This window comes from Brachyhypopomus gauderio, unplaced genomic scaffold, assembly GCF_052324685.1.
Source record: "Brachyhypopomus gauderio isolate BG-103 unplaced genomic scaffold, BGAUD_0.2 sc259, whole genome shotgun sequence".
In the NCBI taxonomy this organism is placed as follows: domain Eukaryota; kingdom Metazoa; phylum Chordata; class Actinopteri; order Gymnotiformes; family Hypopomidae; genus Brachyhypopomus; species Brachyhypopomus gauderio.
Genome location: NW_027507080.1, coordinates 79,386 through 97,500, shown reverse-complemented (window position 1 = coordinate 97,500; position 18,115 = coordinate 79,386). Strand labels below are relative to the sequence as shown.

Genomic DNA, 18,115 nt, shown 5'->3' with positions numbered 1-18,115 from the left:
CCGAGGATCACACAGCCGAATTAATCTCTCAGGCGCTTGAGGACGCACTTGCATCGTGGGGTCTAAGAGAGGACCGACAAGCCTGCATCACTACTGACAACGGAGCAAACATCGTTAAGGCAGCCTCACTTAAAAAGTGGACTCGCCTGCAGTGCTTTGGACACCGGCTGCACCTAGCAATTGGTATGTTCTTTTATATTATTATACACGTTGTATTATTATAATCATTTTATTTTAATGAGTATTGTTGTGATATACTGTTGTAATTGGCTTCATGTAGTAGCCTGCATTCAGGGAGGGGAATAATAATTTTATTAAATATAATTTAATTAAAAATCCCAGTGCTATTTCAATTTAATTTAAACAACAGAAAAATAATATAAAGGGTCTGTATTAGTAGTTATATTAGATAAACATTCATAGATTTTATGTAATTGTCCCCTTGTACTTGTTTTAAGGGCCAATCAGGTGGGGGTGAGGCATTTCTGTTGTCCTTTGCTGCTTGGTATTTTGGACCCAGGAGTACATAAAAATGACCAATAATGTCCAATAATGACTAAATACATGTATTCACTATTAATAATACAAATCTATTGTGTATTTGTCCTGTAGAGAGAGGTGGGAGAGACATCAGAATACAAAGAGCCATAGGTGTGTGTAAGAAGGTGGTCAGTGCCTTCTCTTTCTTGTGGAAAAAACAGAATCTTTAGCAGCTGCTCAAGTGGAACTCAATTTGCCCAAGCACAAACTTGTCACAGAATGCCCCACCAGGTGGGGATCCCGTCAGAAAATGATAGGAAGAGTTATGGAGCAAGAGAATGCAATTGCAAAAGTCCTCTCTACTGATAAGAAAACAAGGCACCTTGTACCCACCTGGCAAGATGTGGACATCCTAGAGTCTGTCCACAAGGCTCTGAGCCCACTAGTGAGTTTCACAGATGCACTCTCTGGAGAAACATATGTTAGTGTATCCTATGTGAAGCCTGTGTTGCACCTCCTCAATGAGGACATACTGAAGCCAGATGCCGAGGACTCAGACCTCACAAAGAGCATCAAGACTACTGTCATCAGCTATTTGAATGAAAAATATGATGAAGCTGCCACCGATGAGATTCTGGACATAGCATCCCTGCTTGATCCTCGGTTCAAAACCAGTTACATTAAAGAACACAAGGTTAATGCCATAAAAGCTAGAGCCATGGCTGAAATGTTAAATGAAGGACAGAACAACCCAGAAGCTGAAAGCACTCACGCCTGAAAAGCACTCACGCCTGAATGTAGGTGTGTAGTCCATTCTGTACAACAGGAGAGAGCAAAATGAGCATGCACACGACTACACATACATACATACATACACACACACACACACACACACAAATGTGATGGAAATTTGATGATTTCCATTTACATCAGGCTTTCTTAGTATACGTTAAACACATTAGAAATAGGGTTTTTGCATATGTGTGTTAATCAAAGCACTAAAGTCATTCTGGTGACTTTAGTAGGCCTCAGAGATGTGTTTATGTGTGCCTGTCTGGGACATTTAATCTGATGTTCCTCTGGTGTTCCTAAACTGACCTCGCTGGAGACGCATAATCTCAGCTTGGAAAGGACTACGGCGACACTCAGTCTGCCATGCCATCACGAGGATGCTGAGCAGGGAGGGGGCACGCATCATATGCATCTGTCAAATCAGAGTTAATCACTCCTTACTTTGTCCAATCATATTTAGTTAATAACCGTGTGTTCACCTCGTGGACACCGTGTGTATTGATGATCAAGGGTATAAAGGATGAGAGTTCGGAATGGGGAAGGAGCTCTCTCTGTGACTGACACGTGGGTGTTTGTAACGGAGATCTCAAGGGTTTAATCTATGTCTATGTTTAAATAAATCATTGTACTTATTATCTAACCCAACTGCTTCTGACTTATTTTGTACTCACCATTGAAGGGTTTCAGAATTTCTAAGACACACATACATACATACACACATACATACATACATATACACACACACACATACATAAATACATACATACACACATACGATCATATACACACACACATACATACACACAGACAGACAGACATGCACACACAAGTGTGATCTCTAGTAAAAAAAATAAAACAAACACGTTTATAAATCGAGTTTTCTGTGACTGAACGCTTATAACGACGTCGTACGCTGCGCGTCGCGTTACTACAGTACAACAACTGCGTTACTGTCGCAACACACCTGTTTATTTTACACAGAAAAGACCGAGACTGTGTAACAGTTGTACATTCAACCATCGGTGTTTAAATAGCCAGCCTGCTTGTACACTTCGTATTTTGCACAAAAATGACAGAGATCGGGTAGCTGGATGCATTTAATCACTAATTTTAATGTATTTTAAACGTGTCAGCTCACTATCCAGCTGGTCCGACAGCCGCATTTTAACAGAAACGACGGATCGGGCAGCAGGTCTACCTACCGAGAGACAACCGAGCGGTTTTAGCTCAATGACCCGGTCGGTCTTCACTTTAAATCTCCACTACAGACTATCGAGACAGAGGGAGGAGAGAAATAAACTGCACATAAGACTTACCAGAAATGAAATAAAGTGTAAAAATCGCAGTGTCAATGATGATCGAGCGAAGAAAACTCTTAGTGAAAACTCTTAGTGAAAACTCTTAGTGCTCACTTGTGTGACAGCGAGAAGGGGGGGGGGGTGAACGGGAGCAGCAACGAGGTAGCAACGGACAGCCAATGAGAATTCGAGAAGCGCATTGGAACAGGCCAATGGCGCTCTGCACGTTTTCTGCATATATTGGAACAGGCCAATGAGAGGACGCAAGCACTTTGGAACAGATTGGAACAACATTGGAAGATCGGTCCACCGTCTGCATCTCAATTCAGGGGCTGCAGCCTACGTAGACCGCGTAGACCGCAGCCCACGGTGGCCACACACTTCGAAGGCCGGGTAGGCTGCATCTCACGGCTGTTAAATGAAACAGTCTAGTCTTCGCAAGACGTATGTTTGCGTGACCACGCTCTGCCCCGTTACATACGTGTTAGCGCGCTGTCCGACAAATATCACATCACCCACAAATGCCTAAAAGAAAATGCGTTGAACATGTATTCACATGTTTGGCGGGAAGTATAACTTCATAACAAAATTCAATGTATTTTTATAAACGTTACTCTTTAGTAAATACTCAAAGCACATGTTTACCTGCAATATCATTAATAACTGGCAGGTTATTTAGCATCTCACTGCAGTATAAATGTCCATATTTAAAAAATACCGACATTTAAAAACAAATTCTTCGGCCCGTACACTAGACTCCGCCTGTTTATTGTTCATAGAGCAATGAATCCTGGGATATGGTGGGACGCGAAGGATACTCAGATGCATCCTTCGTTTTCGGGGTTTTGAAGGCTACATTCGTCGGCCACATAAGAAGGAGTCCACGAATTGGGACAGCCTCGTCGCGGCGCAGTGACGTAACCGGCCTACAAATGCGCACTTCGTGGGCTGCAGCCCCTGAATTGAGATACACCTACAATTTTCGGAGCATCATGGGGTGAATCTGAAGCATTAAATGGGTTCTGAGCTCTTGAACGATCCACAGGTGGAGGAGGATCTAAAACACTTGTGTTGATAACAGAAGAAATACGAAATCTTTTTCTTTGATGCGTGGGGTGCAGAGAGAATGGTGTTGTGTTGAGTCTACATGCACCTGTCTCCTCTTGTCTTGAGGGAGTACATCTGCCTTTGAAGATACATGCTTGTCTTCGTATGCACTAGCCTGTTCTACAACATAATCCTTTGTACGCTGTTTAGGATCGAGAGGCACTGCATCGAGTTGGAGTTTGCAGCTGTTTCTCACTACTGGTGTCTGATGCTGCTTCCAGAACCTCAGTTTCAGCTACAGCTGCGGCAGTTTCTCCAGTGTCAGCATTTCCATTGCAGCCTGTAGTTGAGCTTTCTCTCATTTTAATTGCATCTCCTTTTCAGTGAAAGACAGTCGTGCTTTAGCAGCTTCGGCTCTTGCCCGAGTCTTTGTGGCAGCAGTGCCTGTGGCTGAACTTCTGGAGTGCAGGGAAGAGCGCGAGGAACAAGACCTAGTGTGTTGTGAAGATGCCTGTTCTTAGTCCATAGTACAAGAGAAAATATTCACTGATGTAGCCAAACACGAAAGTGTGATACCAGTTTGAGTTAGGCTGAGAACTGTGTTGTCCTATGGTATGGAAACCTCTTTTCACTGTACTGTCCTCTATTCACATAAGGGATGATGTGACTTGACAGTGAGATAAACACCTTTCTTCAACCACGACTCTGAAGACACTTGTCTATTTGTCCACAGGTTTAATGATTTGAAAAGGGGTGAAACTGAAAAGAAAAGCATTAGCATTAACCTTCACTTCACATCACAGATGGCGGCGCGTACAGACGCAGCAGCTCAACGCTCTCTTACTCAGTGCATTTTCTTCGTGTTTTTGTTTATACGTTTGTCCACAATTGTCTCGTTAAGTGCCGCAAATCCTATATACAGCTGACAGGATCTCTTGAACATTGGAGTACTGCAAAATAACGCCGTCACAAGGGAATTCTCATGCAGCAGGTCACAGAACGATGGGAAGGACTAACTGAGTTTACTCCTGAATCTCCAAACATCATTCTGCTTGCTGCTACTTTGGATCCCAGGTTTGGAAAACTGAGGTTCTTGTCTGCTGATGAAGTATTGAAGGTCCAAAATGCAGTAGGACCCATGACACCTGCTGCCAAACAGCAAGTGAGGCCCCACCACAAGTAACCATGGAGCATCCATGACAGAAGAACCAGCAGCACATGCCAAGGAGGCCACATCATTCTCCACTCAGACACCAAGTGACCAAGACCCAGATGAGGAGCAGCAGGTAAATGATGTACAGCAGGAGGTCAGTACATAGTTTTGTTTTTAATCTTTTAACACATTTAAGATTGCATTATATGACTATTTGTTACCTTCCCTGAAGATGTGCTATGAAGTAATTTAAAATAAGACATCATACTGGATGGAGAAATCATACTGATACAGATAACAACTGTAATGACTAGTGCAAAATGTAAAGAAACAAAAAGGCAACATTTTTAATACTTCTATTGTCAGAATTATTCCACAGGTCTTGTGGATTTTGGAGAACATCTCCTGTCCGAGAAGGAGAATCCACTGATTGGTGGGAAAAGAATGCAGTGTGCTGACCAACACTGGCAGAACTGTCAAGATGTCTGCTGTGTTCCAGCTACATCCTCACTAATGTGTGAATCTGTTCATGCATGGACCTGTTCCTGTTCAGATGTTCACAAGCTAAGATGCACAACATGCCAATGTTTATGCCTTTTTATTGATTAATGCCCTATAGTTTTGGTATTTACAAGAAATCCTAAGTTGAAAGAAATATAATTTATTTTTTACAAGTGGTATTTATTTCTTTTTGTGTTTGCAATTAGGAAATGTATGATGTGAATTTAAAAATATATCTTACCTAAAAACGGAAAAAAACAATTGGTCATGTAATGCAGCACGCGCTGCAGAGTGATTGAAGGTTCACTGTTGAAGTGTTGAAGGTTTCTGCCCATCAGTCATGGAGGCTCTTGAGAAACTCTAACACCATTTATATTCAGTTGAAGAAAAAATCCTCACAGGCACAAACTGCAAAAGGGCAGAAATGAGGGGGAAGACATCAGCAAACAAACGTGCAGACATGATTATGACATGGGTTAAAGTTCTCCGTCACTACGACGGATTTCCGTCATTTGATTTTTTGGGGGGAAAATTCCGTCAAATCATAATAAACCACACACGCGCGTGTTCTGTTTTGTGGCCGAAATATGATCCTGTCACTGGCGCTCATCAGCGCTGGATGGATGACGGCTGTGTCATTTGATTGACTTGCGGGTCATTGCGCATTGAACAATTCTCTTTTATCACGTTAACAAATACGAGCCTCTTGTAATTCCAGGACGAAACATGAGAGAACGTGAAGACGTTAAGATTGGGCATTTTGAAATACCACCATTAAATAATGTGATAAAAAAGCGAATTATTTAGAATCATTTCGAGTACATGTATAACTATTTAACTTTATTAAGATTAACGTGCTGGGAAATATTGAAATGGACCTTGAAAGTGACGTACAAGTGCTTGAATTTCACCTTGTAAATGTGTATGAACTCCGCAAATATGACTTCACCGCCGTCATCCATCCAGCGCTGATGAGCGCCAGTGAGAGAATCATATATATGTATATAATCGCGCGCCGAAAATGACGCAATCGCGGTAGCTCCACCCGTGCGCGAGAGCCTCGCGCGCTGGCGATTCGCGAGGTCGTGCACCTCTCGAATTTTGTAACTTCGCACGCGCCGCGCTTCAACGCAATGAACTAATCATTAAGTATTCATTTGTTCATTCATTTTGATTATTATAATGTCATGTCCATACTATAAAGTGACTACATTTAAATTTTTATTTGAATTTGTAGTGAAATCTAGAAGTTATGGTTATTTATACTGAAGAATCTCTCCACCGATGACATACATTTCTTCATTTAGCTTTAATACAGTCTGAGAAAATAGGCGCATTTCTTCCATTTAAAATGTTAACTTTTTTATTTCTAAACCAACATGGATGGTGTTGTTCTGCTTGTATTTAAAAGCTCTATCCAGTGGTGTGATTTAATTTGCCATTTTTGGATATTTAATTTTTTTGTAACATACCTACTTAAATCAGGTAATCTTACGGCAAACAAGAGAGCTTCATACCTTTTAAAACTCACCAGGATTCACTAAATTTGACTTGATCTTTAAATAATTTTATGGAAGAGGACCCCCAGATAACTTATATCTAGACATATATAGAGACATTTATGTACATTTATTGCTCAGGTGTTGCATTTTGCTGCTTCATAGATTCTTTCTTCTCTCCTTACACAGGCTGTTTAGATAAATATACAAGGCCTTGTCCCAACTACACCACATTGTGAGTAATTGCTGGCATTGTCTTTTGCCAGGACAAATTTTCAGTCAAATGAAGATTTCTTGCTTTAACCCATGGATTATGACAATATTATATGGTTTTAGTCACAAAAACTGTTGCTCAGGGAGCATTTCTTCAGATTTCTTCAATTCCTTCAGACTGCACGATGTGTATTTGTAGCGTTTGCTTGTTCATGTCTTTGTTTCCATGTTGGTAGTGATGGGCAGATGAGACCTCATTGGGTGTTTGGCACATTTGCCATCTGTGTTGAAACTGTGTTGCTGTATCACTTAATGGTGACATCTGCTGGATTTAAAGTCATTGCAATCAATGTCAATAAAGACTGAAAACAGACTGAACAAAGTTCATTCACACATTTTTATTTAGAAACATCAGCTGCTTTAACATTTTTGGGCTGAGGCAATTGTGCTGTTTACAAATCATTTCTCCTGCTTGTGTGAATACCCTTTCACTGGCACTGATCATGACGGCGTACACAAACAAACTTGCAATGAAATTTCTAAGGTAGGGTAAGTTAGTCTTTGTGTTTTCCAGTACTGTAATGGATCCTGTGATCTTGGTGTGTTCTCCTCAGATGTATCTCTGTACCTCAATAATGGTGTCATGGGGACATTTGAATTGTCCTTGTTCTCATTAATGTTCACCTGGAAGACTGGCGGGGCAGTGGTGAGGTCATGACCTCATTAATGTTCACCTGGAAGACCGGCGGGGCGGTGGTGAGGTCATGACCTCATTAATGTTCACCTGGAAGACCGGCGGGGCAGTGGTGAGGTCATGACCTCATTAATGTTCACCTGGAAGACCGACTGGGCAGTGGTGAGGTCATGACCTCAATAATGTTCACCTGGAAGACCGACTGGGCAGTGGTGAGGTCATGACCTCATTAATGTTCACCTGGAAGACCGGCGGGGCAGTGGTGAGGTCATGACCTCAATAATGTTCACCTGGAAGACCGACTGGGCAGTGGTGAGGTCATGACCTCATTAATGTTCAGCTGGAAGACCGGCGGGGCAGTGGTGAGGTCATGACCTCATTAATGTTCACCTGGAAGACCGGCGGGGCAGTGGTGAGGTCATGACCTCATTAATGTTCACCTGGAAGACCGGCGGGGCAGTGGTGAGGTCATGACCTCATTAATGTTCACCTGGAAGACCGGCGGGGCGGTGGTGAGGTCATGACCTCATTAATGTTCACCTGGAAGTCCGGCGGGGCAGTGGTGAGGTCATGACCTCATTAATGTTCACCTGGAAGACCGGCGGGGCGGTGGTGAGGTCATGACCTCATTAATGTACACCTGGAAGACCGGCGGGGCGGTGGTGAGGTCATGACCTCATTATTGTTCACCTGGAAGACCGACAGGGCGGTGGTGAGGTCATGACCTCATTAATGTTCACCTGGAAGACCGACGGGGCAGTGGTGAGGTCATGACCTCATTAATGTTCACCTGGAAGACCGACGGGGCAGTGGTGAGGTCATGACCTCATTAATGTTCACCTGGAAGACCGACGGGGCAGTGGTGAGGTCATGACCTCATTAATGTTCACCTGGAAGACAGACGGGGCAGTGGTGAGGTCATGACCTCATTAATGTTCACCTGGAAGACCGACGGGGCAGTGGTGAGGTCATGACCTCATTAATGTTCACCTGGAAGACCGACGGGGCAGTGGTGAGGTCATGACCTCATTAATGTTCACCTGGAAGACCGACGGGGCAGTGGTGAGGTCATGACCTCATTAATGTTCACCTGGAAGACCGACGGGGCAGTGGTGAGGTCATGACCTCATTAATGTTCACCTGGAAGACAGACGGGGCAGTGGTGAGGTCATGACCTCATTAATGTTCACCTGGAAGACCGACGGGGCAGTGGTGAGGTCATGACCTCATTAATGTTCACCTGGAAGACCGGCGGGGCAGTGGTTAGGTCATACGGCAGCACAGGAAATTTGTACTGCCCCGAGGTGGTGCTACACGCCATCTCCCACTCACCCCCCTCAAGGATGTGGATGAGGTTGTAGGTGCTGTGTAGATCCAGTTTGGTGAAGCCCCTCCCCTCCCACAGCTGCTCCAGCTGCAGCCACTAGGGGCAGTGGACACAGGTGCTGCACCAGGAGGAACTGAGTCCTGGATAATCCACACAGGGCCTCAGCCCCCCGTCCTTCTGTACTAAGAAGACGCTGGCTGAGGCTGTGAGGTGGAGGGGTGGATGTCACCCTGAGCTACAGCCTCTCTGATGTGCTGCTCCATCACCTGCTCCTCCTGTGAAAGTGGGTGTGTCCTACAGCGGGGGGGCAGGGCTCCGGGCTGGAGCTCAATGGAGCAGAGTCCCAGTCACCATGTGGGGGAAGCTGAGTGTCCTTCACTGGGCAGAAAACCTCACGCAGGTGGCTGTACTGGGCTGAACTAGCTCTCTCCCTGCAGACCTCTGGGCTCTCTGAGATGGATTGTAGAGACACGCCTCCCTTTACATGAGCCCTATAGCACAGGGGAGACCAGCCTATGATAGTGTGAGTTTCCCAGGAGGTGTGTGGATTATGGGTCTGTGACCAGGGTAGCCCTAACGTGATAGCATAACGGAGATGAGGAAGGACGTTAAAGGAGAGGTGATCCGTGTGGTGTAGCAGGGAGAGTTGTGTGTGGGGGGTGTGGTGTGTAGTGACACCACTGCCAGTAGGTCCACCATCCAGTGCTGAGAGCCGTGGGGGTGAAACAGGCACCAGCTGCACGTCCAGCTCCTCCGTGATGTCTTGGCAGATCATGTTGCCCACGGCCCCCCGAGTCTATTAGGGCAGATACACACTGTTTTATCCCCATAAGACACTGTTACCGGTGCAGTAAACAAGCGAGGAGCTGGTCTGCACTTACCCGGCTGCTCCCCCGTGCTTTACGCAGGAGGCCATGATGGTCACGTGTCACCAGCATTGGCTCAGGGGGGGAACACCCGTTTGGGTGAACTCAGAGGGGGGGGGGGGGGGAGACCCGTGTGGGTGAACTCAGAGGGGGGAGCACCCGCTTTGGTGAACTCAGAGCAGAGGGGGGAGCACCCACGTGGGTGAACTCAGAGGAGCCACATCCACTCACTGCCTCACAGTCCTTCAACAGGCAGCCATAGGTGATCACCAGCCTTACTTTCCCATTAAATAATGACACTTCTGTTTTACAAGAATGTTCAACTTGTAACAATAACGTCCACTAATGCCGGATCATTCCATCCGGTACCTGCTGCCAGTGTATGAAATTACATGGTGAATTCAGGGCACTACGTTTCCCCTGCCTCAGGGGCAGTAGAGTCTGGCCACATACCCTCCCTCACCGCGAGTAGTGGAGACTTCTGTGAATTCAGCCATGAAAGCTGCATAATCCTGCAGCAGCGGGAAGAGTTGGAGTACAGTGCTGTTCCCTGTAAGTCTTTCCAGTGTGAAGAGTTGGAGTACAGTGCTGTTCCCCGTAAGTCTTTCCAGTGAGAAGAGTTGGAGTACAGTGCTGTTCCCGTAAGTCTTTCCAGTGAGAAGAGTTGGAGTACAGTGCTGTTCCCCGTAAGTCTTTCCAGTGAGAAGAGTTGGAGTACAGTGCTGTTCCCCGTAAGTCTTTCCAGTGAGAAAAGTTGGAGTACAGTGCTGTTCCCTGTAAGTCTTTCCAGTGAGAAGTGAGAGTATAAATTGTGTGCGCATGCGCGAGTAGTGCATGCAGCCTGTTGCTGCTGCTCCCGATAGATTTTTGTTTTTAGTTATATTTTATATTCTATTCTTTTATATATTTATGTAAATTTTTATGAGCAACTTAGAAAGCAGTGCCCTCTCTAAACATGCTAATAGAGAGAGTTTTGGTTTGGTTTTTCGCCGTGAAAGTACTTCTTTCACTCTCCTGCTCCGCTGCGGCGCAACAGCATGGCTCTGTCTACACCCGGGACCAGCTGATCGCGCTGAAGCCGGCCGGCATGGCTACCAGACCAGACAACATCCCTGCAGAGATTCGGAGACGAACACTCAGGGGATGCAGAGGAGGAATGAATCAGCGCACGGGAAAATCGAGGGCGAAACGGAGAAGGCTTATGGAGAAAAAAGGATATAAGCCGCGTCTCCCATCCATCATCATGGGCAGGCCCGTTGACAGTCTCGCTGGGGCCCGGGACAAGAAAGATTCATGTGCCCCCCCCCCTACGCGAAATTGACGTAATCGCAGTGGCTCCGCCCGTGCGCGAGGGCCTCGCGCGCTGTCGGTTCGCGAGGTCGTGCACCTCTCGAATTTTGTAACTTCGCGCACGCCGCGCTTCAGCGCGATGGACAAAGTCATGTTTGCAGGGTTCATACACCTTTATAAGGTGGAATTCAAGCACTTGTACGTCATTTTCAAGGTCCATTTCAATATTTTCCAGCACGTTAAACTTAATTAAGGTAAATATTTATACATATACTCGAAATGATTCAAAATAATTCGCTTTTTATCACATTATTTAATAGTTGTTTATTTTCAAAACGCCCAATCTTGTCTTCACGAGAACTGTTCAGTCAGACAGCTATTTGTTGTGAAACGAAGTAGTTACAATTTCAAGCATTTTCAAGTACTTTACCCTAAATTCCAGCACTTTTCAAACATGGAACACAATGCAACTTTAAAATTCGTCAGGTAAATGTTTTTCCTTTCTTTTCTGCGCTCCAGATTTCAGTATTTACTTTAACTATCCACCACTGTATTTCTCGCTGTTGGGCGGATACCGGCCGGCTACAGTCGGTGCTGGATCAAACCATTTTCCAGTGGGAGGCGGGGGTGTATGCACTTAATGGAAAATATGCAGATAGGTAAAAAACATATATATTTGAGCCATTGAGCTTATTATGAGTACATAATTTTATATTAATGAAAGATTTCAAGATTATTTAAAAATTATAGACTTTAAATAAAAAATAAATTGCTGGGCTCTTTGATGGGCCCCCCTGGCCCTAGGGCCCGGGACAACAGACCCGGTTGTCCCCCCCTGTCGACGGGGCTGATCATGGGCAACGTGCGGTCGCTGGCGAATAAAATGGATGAGCTGACAGCACTAACCAGGAATCAGAGGGAGTACCGAGAGTGTAGTTTAATGTGTTTTTCGGAGACAATATGGCTACATAAGGATATGGCTACATAAGGATATTCCCGATGACAACGCTTCTGTGGATGGGTTTCAGACTGTTCGGGCCGACCGGGACTACACCGGGAGCGGTAAGCGGAAAGGAGGAGGGCTTGCTGTGTTAGTGAATAACCGCTGGTGTAACCCTGGTCACATCACCATCAAAAAACAAGTTTGTTACCCGGACATTGAGCTGCTAGCCGTTGGACTCAGACCATATTATTTACCACGGGAGTTCTCCCATGTTATTATTGTGGCTGTGTACGTTCCCCCCTCGGCTAACCCGAAGACAGCATGTGACGTCATTCACTCAACAATAGCGCATCTCCAGACTCAACACCCGAGTGCATTCATCACTATATCGGGTGATTTCAACCATATCACCATGGCTAAAGTGCTACCGAACTTCACACAGTATGTGGACTGTCCTACCAGAGAAGAAAGAACATTGGACCTGTTATATGCGAACGTTAGGGATGCATACAGCTGTTCCCCTCTACCCCCCCTGGGTAGGTCAGATCATAACTTGGTGAATCTCAGCCCCTTGTATGTGCCCCTGGTAAAGAGCCGGCCTGTAACAACACGGACAGTGAGGAGATGGTCTGAGGATACATTTGTGGAACTGCAGGACTGTTTTGAGACTACAGTTTGGCCAAATCTCTATGAGCCACATGGAGAGGACATCGATGGGCTCACTGAGTGTATCACGGACTACATTAAATTCTGTGTGGACTCCACTGTCCCAACCAAAACTGGTAAATGTTACCCAAACAACAAGCCGTGGGTAACAAAGGACATTAAAGCTCTCTTAAATGACAAAAAGAGGGCTTTCAGAGCTGGAGACAAGGAGGAGGTGAGAACGATCCAGAGGAAATTGAAGACAACCATCAGGGAGGCTAAAAATAGGTACAGGAGAAAGCTGGAGTTGAAACTTCAAAAAAACAACCTAAGAGAGGTCTGGAGTGGAATGAGGACCATCACTGGCTTCGGGACAAGTAAGAACAGAGGAGTGGAAGGCAACATGGACAGGGCTAATGAGTTAAATCTGTTTTTTAACAGATTCGACATTACAGGTTCTGTCCCCCCCTGCCTGTATCCCTCAGATGGCCCTCAGAAGCCCACTCTACCATCCACCCCTCCTCCTTCTCCTTCCACTGATGGTCTGCCTCCCTCCCCTGATGGACTACCTCACACCTCCACCACCCCTTCACACATCACCTCTACACTGTCTATCACCACTGACCAGGTGAGAAGACAACTTAAAAGACTCCAGAACAACAAGGCTGCAGGACCTGATGGCATCCCCCCCAGGGTGCTTAAAGCCTGTGCCGACCAGCTTGGGGGAGTTCTTAAATATGTTTTCGACTTGAGCCTGAGTCTACAGAGGGTTCCAGTGCTGTGGAAGACGTCGTGCATTGTTCCTGTCCCGAAGACGCCTAGACCGAGTGGCATCAAGGACTACAGGCCTGTAGCATTGACGTCTCACATTATGAAGACCATGGAAAGGCTCATCCTGGATCAGATACGGCCTATGGTTCAGCCACTTCTGGATCCAATCCAGTTCGCCTATCAGCCACGTCTGGGAGTTGATGATGCCATCATCTACCTCCTACCTCTACGCTCATCTAGACAGGCCAGCCAGCACAGTGAGGATCATGTTTTTCGATTTCTCCAGTGCTTTTAACACCATTCGGCCTGATCTTCTGAGTGAGAAACTGAAAAGGATGAAGGTGGATACCCCCATTGTGACCTGGATTACTGACTACCTTACCGGCAGACCACAGTATGTACGTTTGCAGCAGTGTGTGTCGGACAGGTTGGTTAGCAACGTTGGTGCTCCACAGGGGACTGTCCTCTCTCCCTTCCTTTTCACTCTCTACACCACGGACTTCAACTACTGCACAGAGACTTGCCACCTTCAGAAGTTTTCTCATGACTCAGCAATAGTTGGATGTATCAGCAAGGGTGATGAGGATGAGTATCGGACGACGGTGAATGACTTTGTTGAATGGTGCGAGATGAACCATCTGCAGCTTAATTTAACAAAGACTAAAGAACTGGTTGTGGACCTGAGGAGGGACAAGGCACCGGTGACCCCTATGTCCATCAGGGGGGTCAGTGTTGACATGGTTGATCACTACAAATATCTAGGTGTTCACATTGACCATAAACTGGACTGGGGTATGAACACTGATGTCCTCTACAGGAAGGGCCAAAGTCGCCTCTATTTTTTGAGGCGTCTGAGGTCTTTCAACATCTGCCGGACCATGCTGAAGATCTTCTATGAGTCTGTTGTGGCGAGTGCTATCCTGTATGCTGTGGCATGTTGGGGGAGTAAGCTGAAGGTGGCAGATGCCAACAGACTTAATAAACTGATTCGTAAGGCCGGTGATGTTGTGGGTGTGGAGCTGGACTCGCTGACGGCAGTGTCAGAAAGGAGGACTCTTTCTAAGTTGAGGGGTATTATGAACAATGTATCCCACCCACTCTACAACACTGTAATGAGACACAGGAGTACTTTCAGTGAGAGACTCATAAATCCAAAATGCACTACAGAGCGCCACAGAAGATCATTTTTACCTGTGGCCATTAAACTGTACAACTCCTCTTTAAAAGCATAATGCTCAATATTCATCTGTGTAATGTCTACTACTAGTATTACCTTCAAATGTGCAATACTATTATTATTACAAGATTATACAATATTATTATTACATTTCAAATGTGCAATACCCTCTCAATAACAACAACAATTGCATCTGACACTTCACACTTTATTTTTATTCTTATTTCTACTGACACTTTATTTTTATTTCTATTGACACGTTATTTTATTTATTTCTATTTCTTCTTCTAAACTTTGTTTGATTTGTCATTTAATTATGTAAATATTTTTGGTATTTTTTATATAGTGTATTTTTATTAATAGGAGCAGCCGTAACAATTGCAATTTCCCCCAGGGGATTAATAAAGTATTTCTGATTCTGATTCTGATTAATCGTCGGCTAGCTGAAGCAATTGGGTTTTAGAACTCCGCAAAAGAAATAAAAGTAGCGAACTAGTTACTTCTTGCGTCGCTCGCGTGCTGCACGGGCCTGAGTGCAGAACCAATACTGCTTTGTTCTCGACGGTGTGCGCGCTCTTCGTCTCTAGGTAGCTACTTTGATGCAGCCAGGTAGAGAGAGCGAACAAAAGGGGATCCCCCCTTTTAAAGGGGATTCGTCTGATGACGTAGTTCCACATCCGTCCTGACGTGGGCCATGCACCTAGGGCAGGTATCACCAAATGGCGGACCGCGGTCCGGATCCGGACCCGAACGCCGTCCTGTCCGGACCCAATCACATTCCTGATTAACTGGATACGGACCCAAATGCCAAAAAATTTTTAACGGGAGACTATATTTTAAACCGCAGAATTTATTTTCAGACGAGTGTTACGTTCACCACCAATTTGAGTGTTACGTTGCCCCCCCCCCCGCTCAACAACTTTCGTTCGCCACCCCCACCCCCTTTCAGTTTACTACAGATTCAAACGATCAGGTGGTTTAATAACTTGTGTAGGGTAACGTCTGATATGCTCTTTTGCAAGGGAGCCATCCTGTAAGTTCAGATCAGTAGGCGTTGTCTCACTTGGCCCATCACTGGACATACATTGTTTGTCTTCAGCTGCTGGGGATGAACTTGTCTCAGCAGCCGTCTGGACTGTAGAAGGCATGATGGACATGCTAGATGATACGACTGTGTCAGATTCTGTAGATTTTTCTGAAGTAATCTGTTTCTGATGATGTAGAAGTTGATCAGCACGACGTCGCCAAGATTCTGTTGCACCAACATCTACCGTGTATGAAACTGGTCTGCTTTGGGTGGTAATGACTCCTTTTGCCCATTTAGCTCCTCCTCTGTAATCACGAACCAACACAACATCACCAATTGCAAACTGTCTCTGTTTGGAACGTGTGGCCCTGCGAAGGATCTGTGACTCCTGAGTATGCCTCACAGCTGACAGAACACTTGGTTTCACAGCATCCAAACGAGTGCGTAGTTGTCGACCCAGAAAAAGCATGGATGGAGACTCTTTTGTTGTTGAGTGTGGAGTATTACGGTAAGTCAATAAGAAGGTATCCAACCTTTGCTGAAGAGATATTTCAGAGTATTTTGAGGACTTCAGGGCATTTTCAGGACTTCAGGGCAAGTTTGCACAAACCTTTCAGCTTGCCCGTTAGTGGCTGAATGATACGGAGCTGAGCGAATGTGCTTGACATGCTTGGCTTTTAGAAACGTGGCAAATTCTTGTGCTGTGAACTGAGGTCCATTATCACTGACAAGGACTTCAGGAATTCCATAGCGACTAAAGAGATTCCGCAAAACACGAATAGTCCTGTCAGTAGTTGTGGACTCCATAATCTGCACTTCCGGCCACTTTGAATGAGCATCAACCACCACCATGAACATTTTACCCTCAGTTGGTCCTGCAAAGTCTATATGTATCCGTTGCCATGGTTTGCTTGGCCAGACCCATGGGTGGAGAGGGGCTTGGCATTGCATTTTCAGGGTCTGCTGACAAGATAGACAGCCTTTTGCTTGCTGTTCAATGTCGCTATCAAGACCAGGCCACCATACATAGCTACGAGCTATAGCTTTCATTCTCACCACGCCAGGGTGGCCACTGTGCAGTTCTTCAAGGACCCTCTGTCTCAGTACAGACGGAACAATGACTCTTATGCACCACATTAGGCATCCTTGCTGCACTGACAACTCACTACGTCTGGAGATAAATGGTGACAAATTACTGGTATTGGCATTGCTCAATCCTCTTGTTCCCTGGGTGACCAATGTCAAGACTGCAGACAAGATTGGGTCTGCCTGTGTTTCATGACAAATTTCCGTGGCACTGACTGGTAATGTTTTGTCGAGGGCTGACTACGTTCCCACCACTTCAGCCCAGCGTGTTCGTTCAATTGTAGGAGAAAACAGGAGCCACCAGCCAAACTGTTGCAATGCTATCAAAAGGCTTTATTAAAAATCAAAGATATATCTCGGGAGAATCTCAGAGACACCAACACTACCTGTGCATCAGAGAATTCTCAAAGAGTATGTTTAGACGCAGTCGTTATATACTGTTTTCTCCACCCCTTCGTCCACTCTTCTATACCTTACATGGTAATGTCATCTACACATACCACACTTCTTCTTTCTGCACCCCAACACTTTTCCCCAATGGACTTATGGTCCCTGCCGATGGACTGAGAGGCCGGAAAGAGGCCACCATACATGAAGATGCTGTAGATTCATATTTCCTCAGTGTCGGCACAATCAGGCCTACGCCTTCTGCTTTTTAGGTCTCACTCTGCAGTGTGGTTTGCTCAACATCCTCTCCCTAGGGTTCACCGCTCGGACACATCTGAGACAATGGTTACATTTTACTTCTGTATTATGTTAAAAGAATACTGTATATATGTTAATATGTTAAGAGAATACTGTATTATGTTAACATGTTAAAAGAGTAAACATGTGTATTGTGTTAAAAGAATAAACAAAGCATGTGTTAACTGCTAAGCAAAAAAACCCCAAATCACAACAGTTTCCGTTTGCTTTAGATAGAATATATCAACAGTGTCTTGTCTGTCTCTGTGTTCCACCTGCAAAGGTAATCTCCAGAGACCATCAGCATTGGTATGATGAGCTGCTTTTTTGTACTCAATTGTGTAGTCAAAAGCAGACAAAAGTAGAGCCCACCTTTGCATGCGTGCTGCTGCCATGGAAGGCACACCTTTCTGTGCTCCAAAGATGGTGGTCAAGGGGCGATGGTCTGTGAGAAGTGTAAACCTCCGTCCATATAGATATTGGTGGAACTTTCGGACACCAAAAACAATTGCCAAAGCTTCACGCTCAATTTGTGCATAATTTTGTTCTGCGTTGCTGAGTGTTCGTGATGCAAACGCTATTGGTTTCTCTTCTCCACCTGGTAGCACATGTGAGATTACTG

General features: G+C 45.3%; 1 protein-coding gene across 11 annotated transcripts in view; it reads right to left on the bottom strand.

The window, feature by feature from the left end:
• LOC143504320 (uncharacterized) overlaps positions 1–2,704 on the bottom strand; it is a 16,529-nt gene extending 13,825 nt beyond the window's left edge. For 8 of the 11 annotated variants that reach the window (XM_076995859.1, XM_076995864.1, XM_076995867.1 and 5 more), the window contains exon 1: positions 1–2,683. This exon is cut by the window's left edge and continues 1,122 nt beyond it. The gene's annotated coding sequence lies outside the window, so the exon portion shown is untranslated. The other 3 variants (XM_076995861.1, XM_076995862.1, XM_076995865.1) reach the window with 3 other exon arrangements.
• Between the last annotated feature and the right edge of the window lie 15,411 nt (positions 2,705–18,115).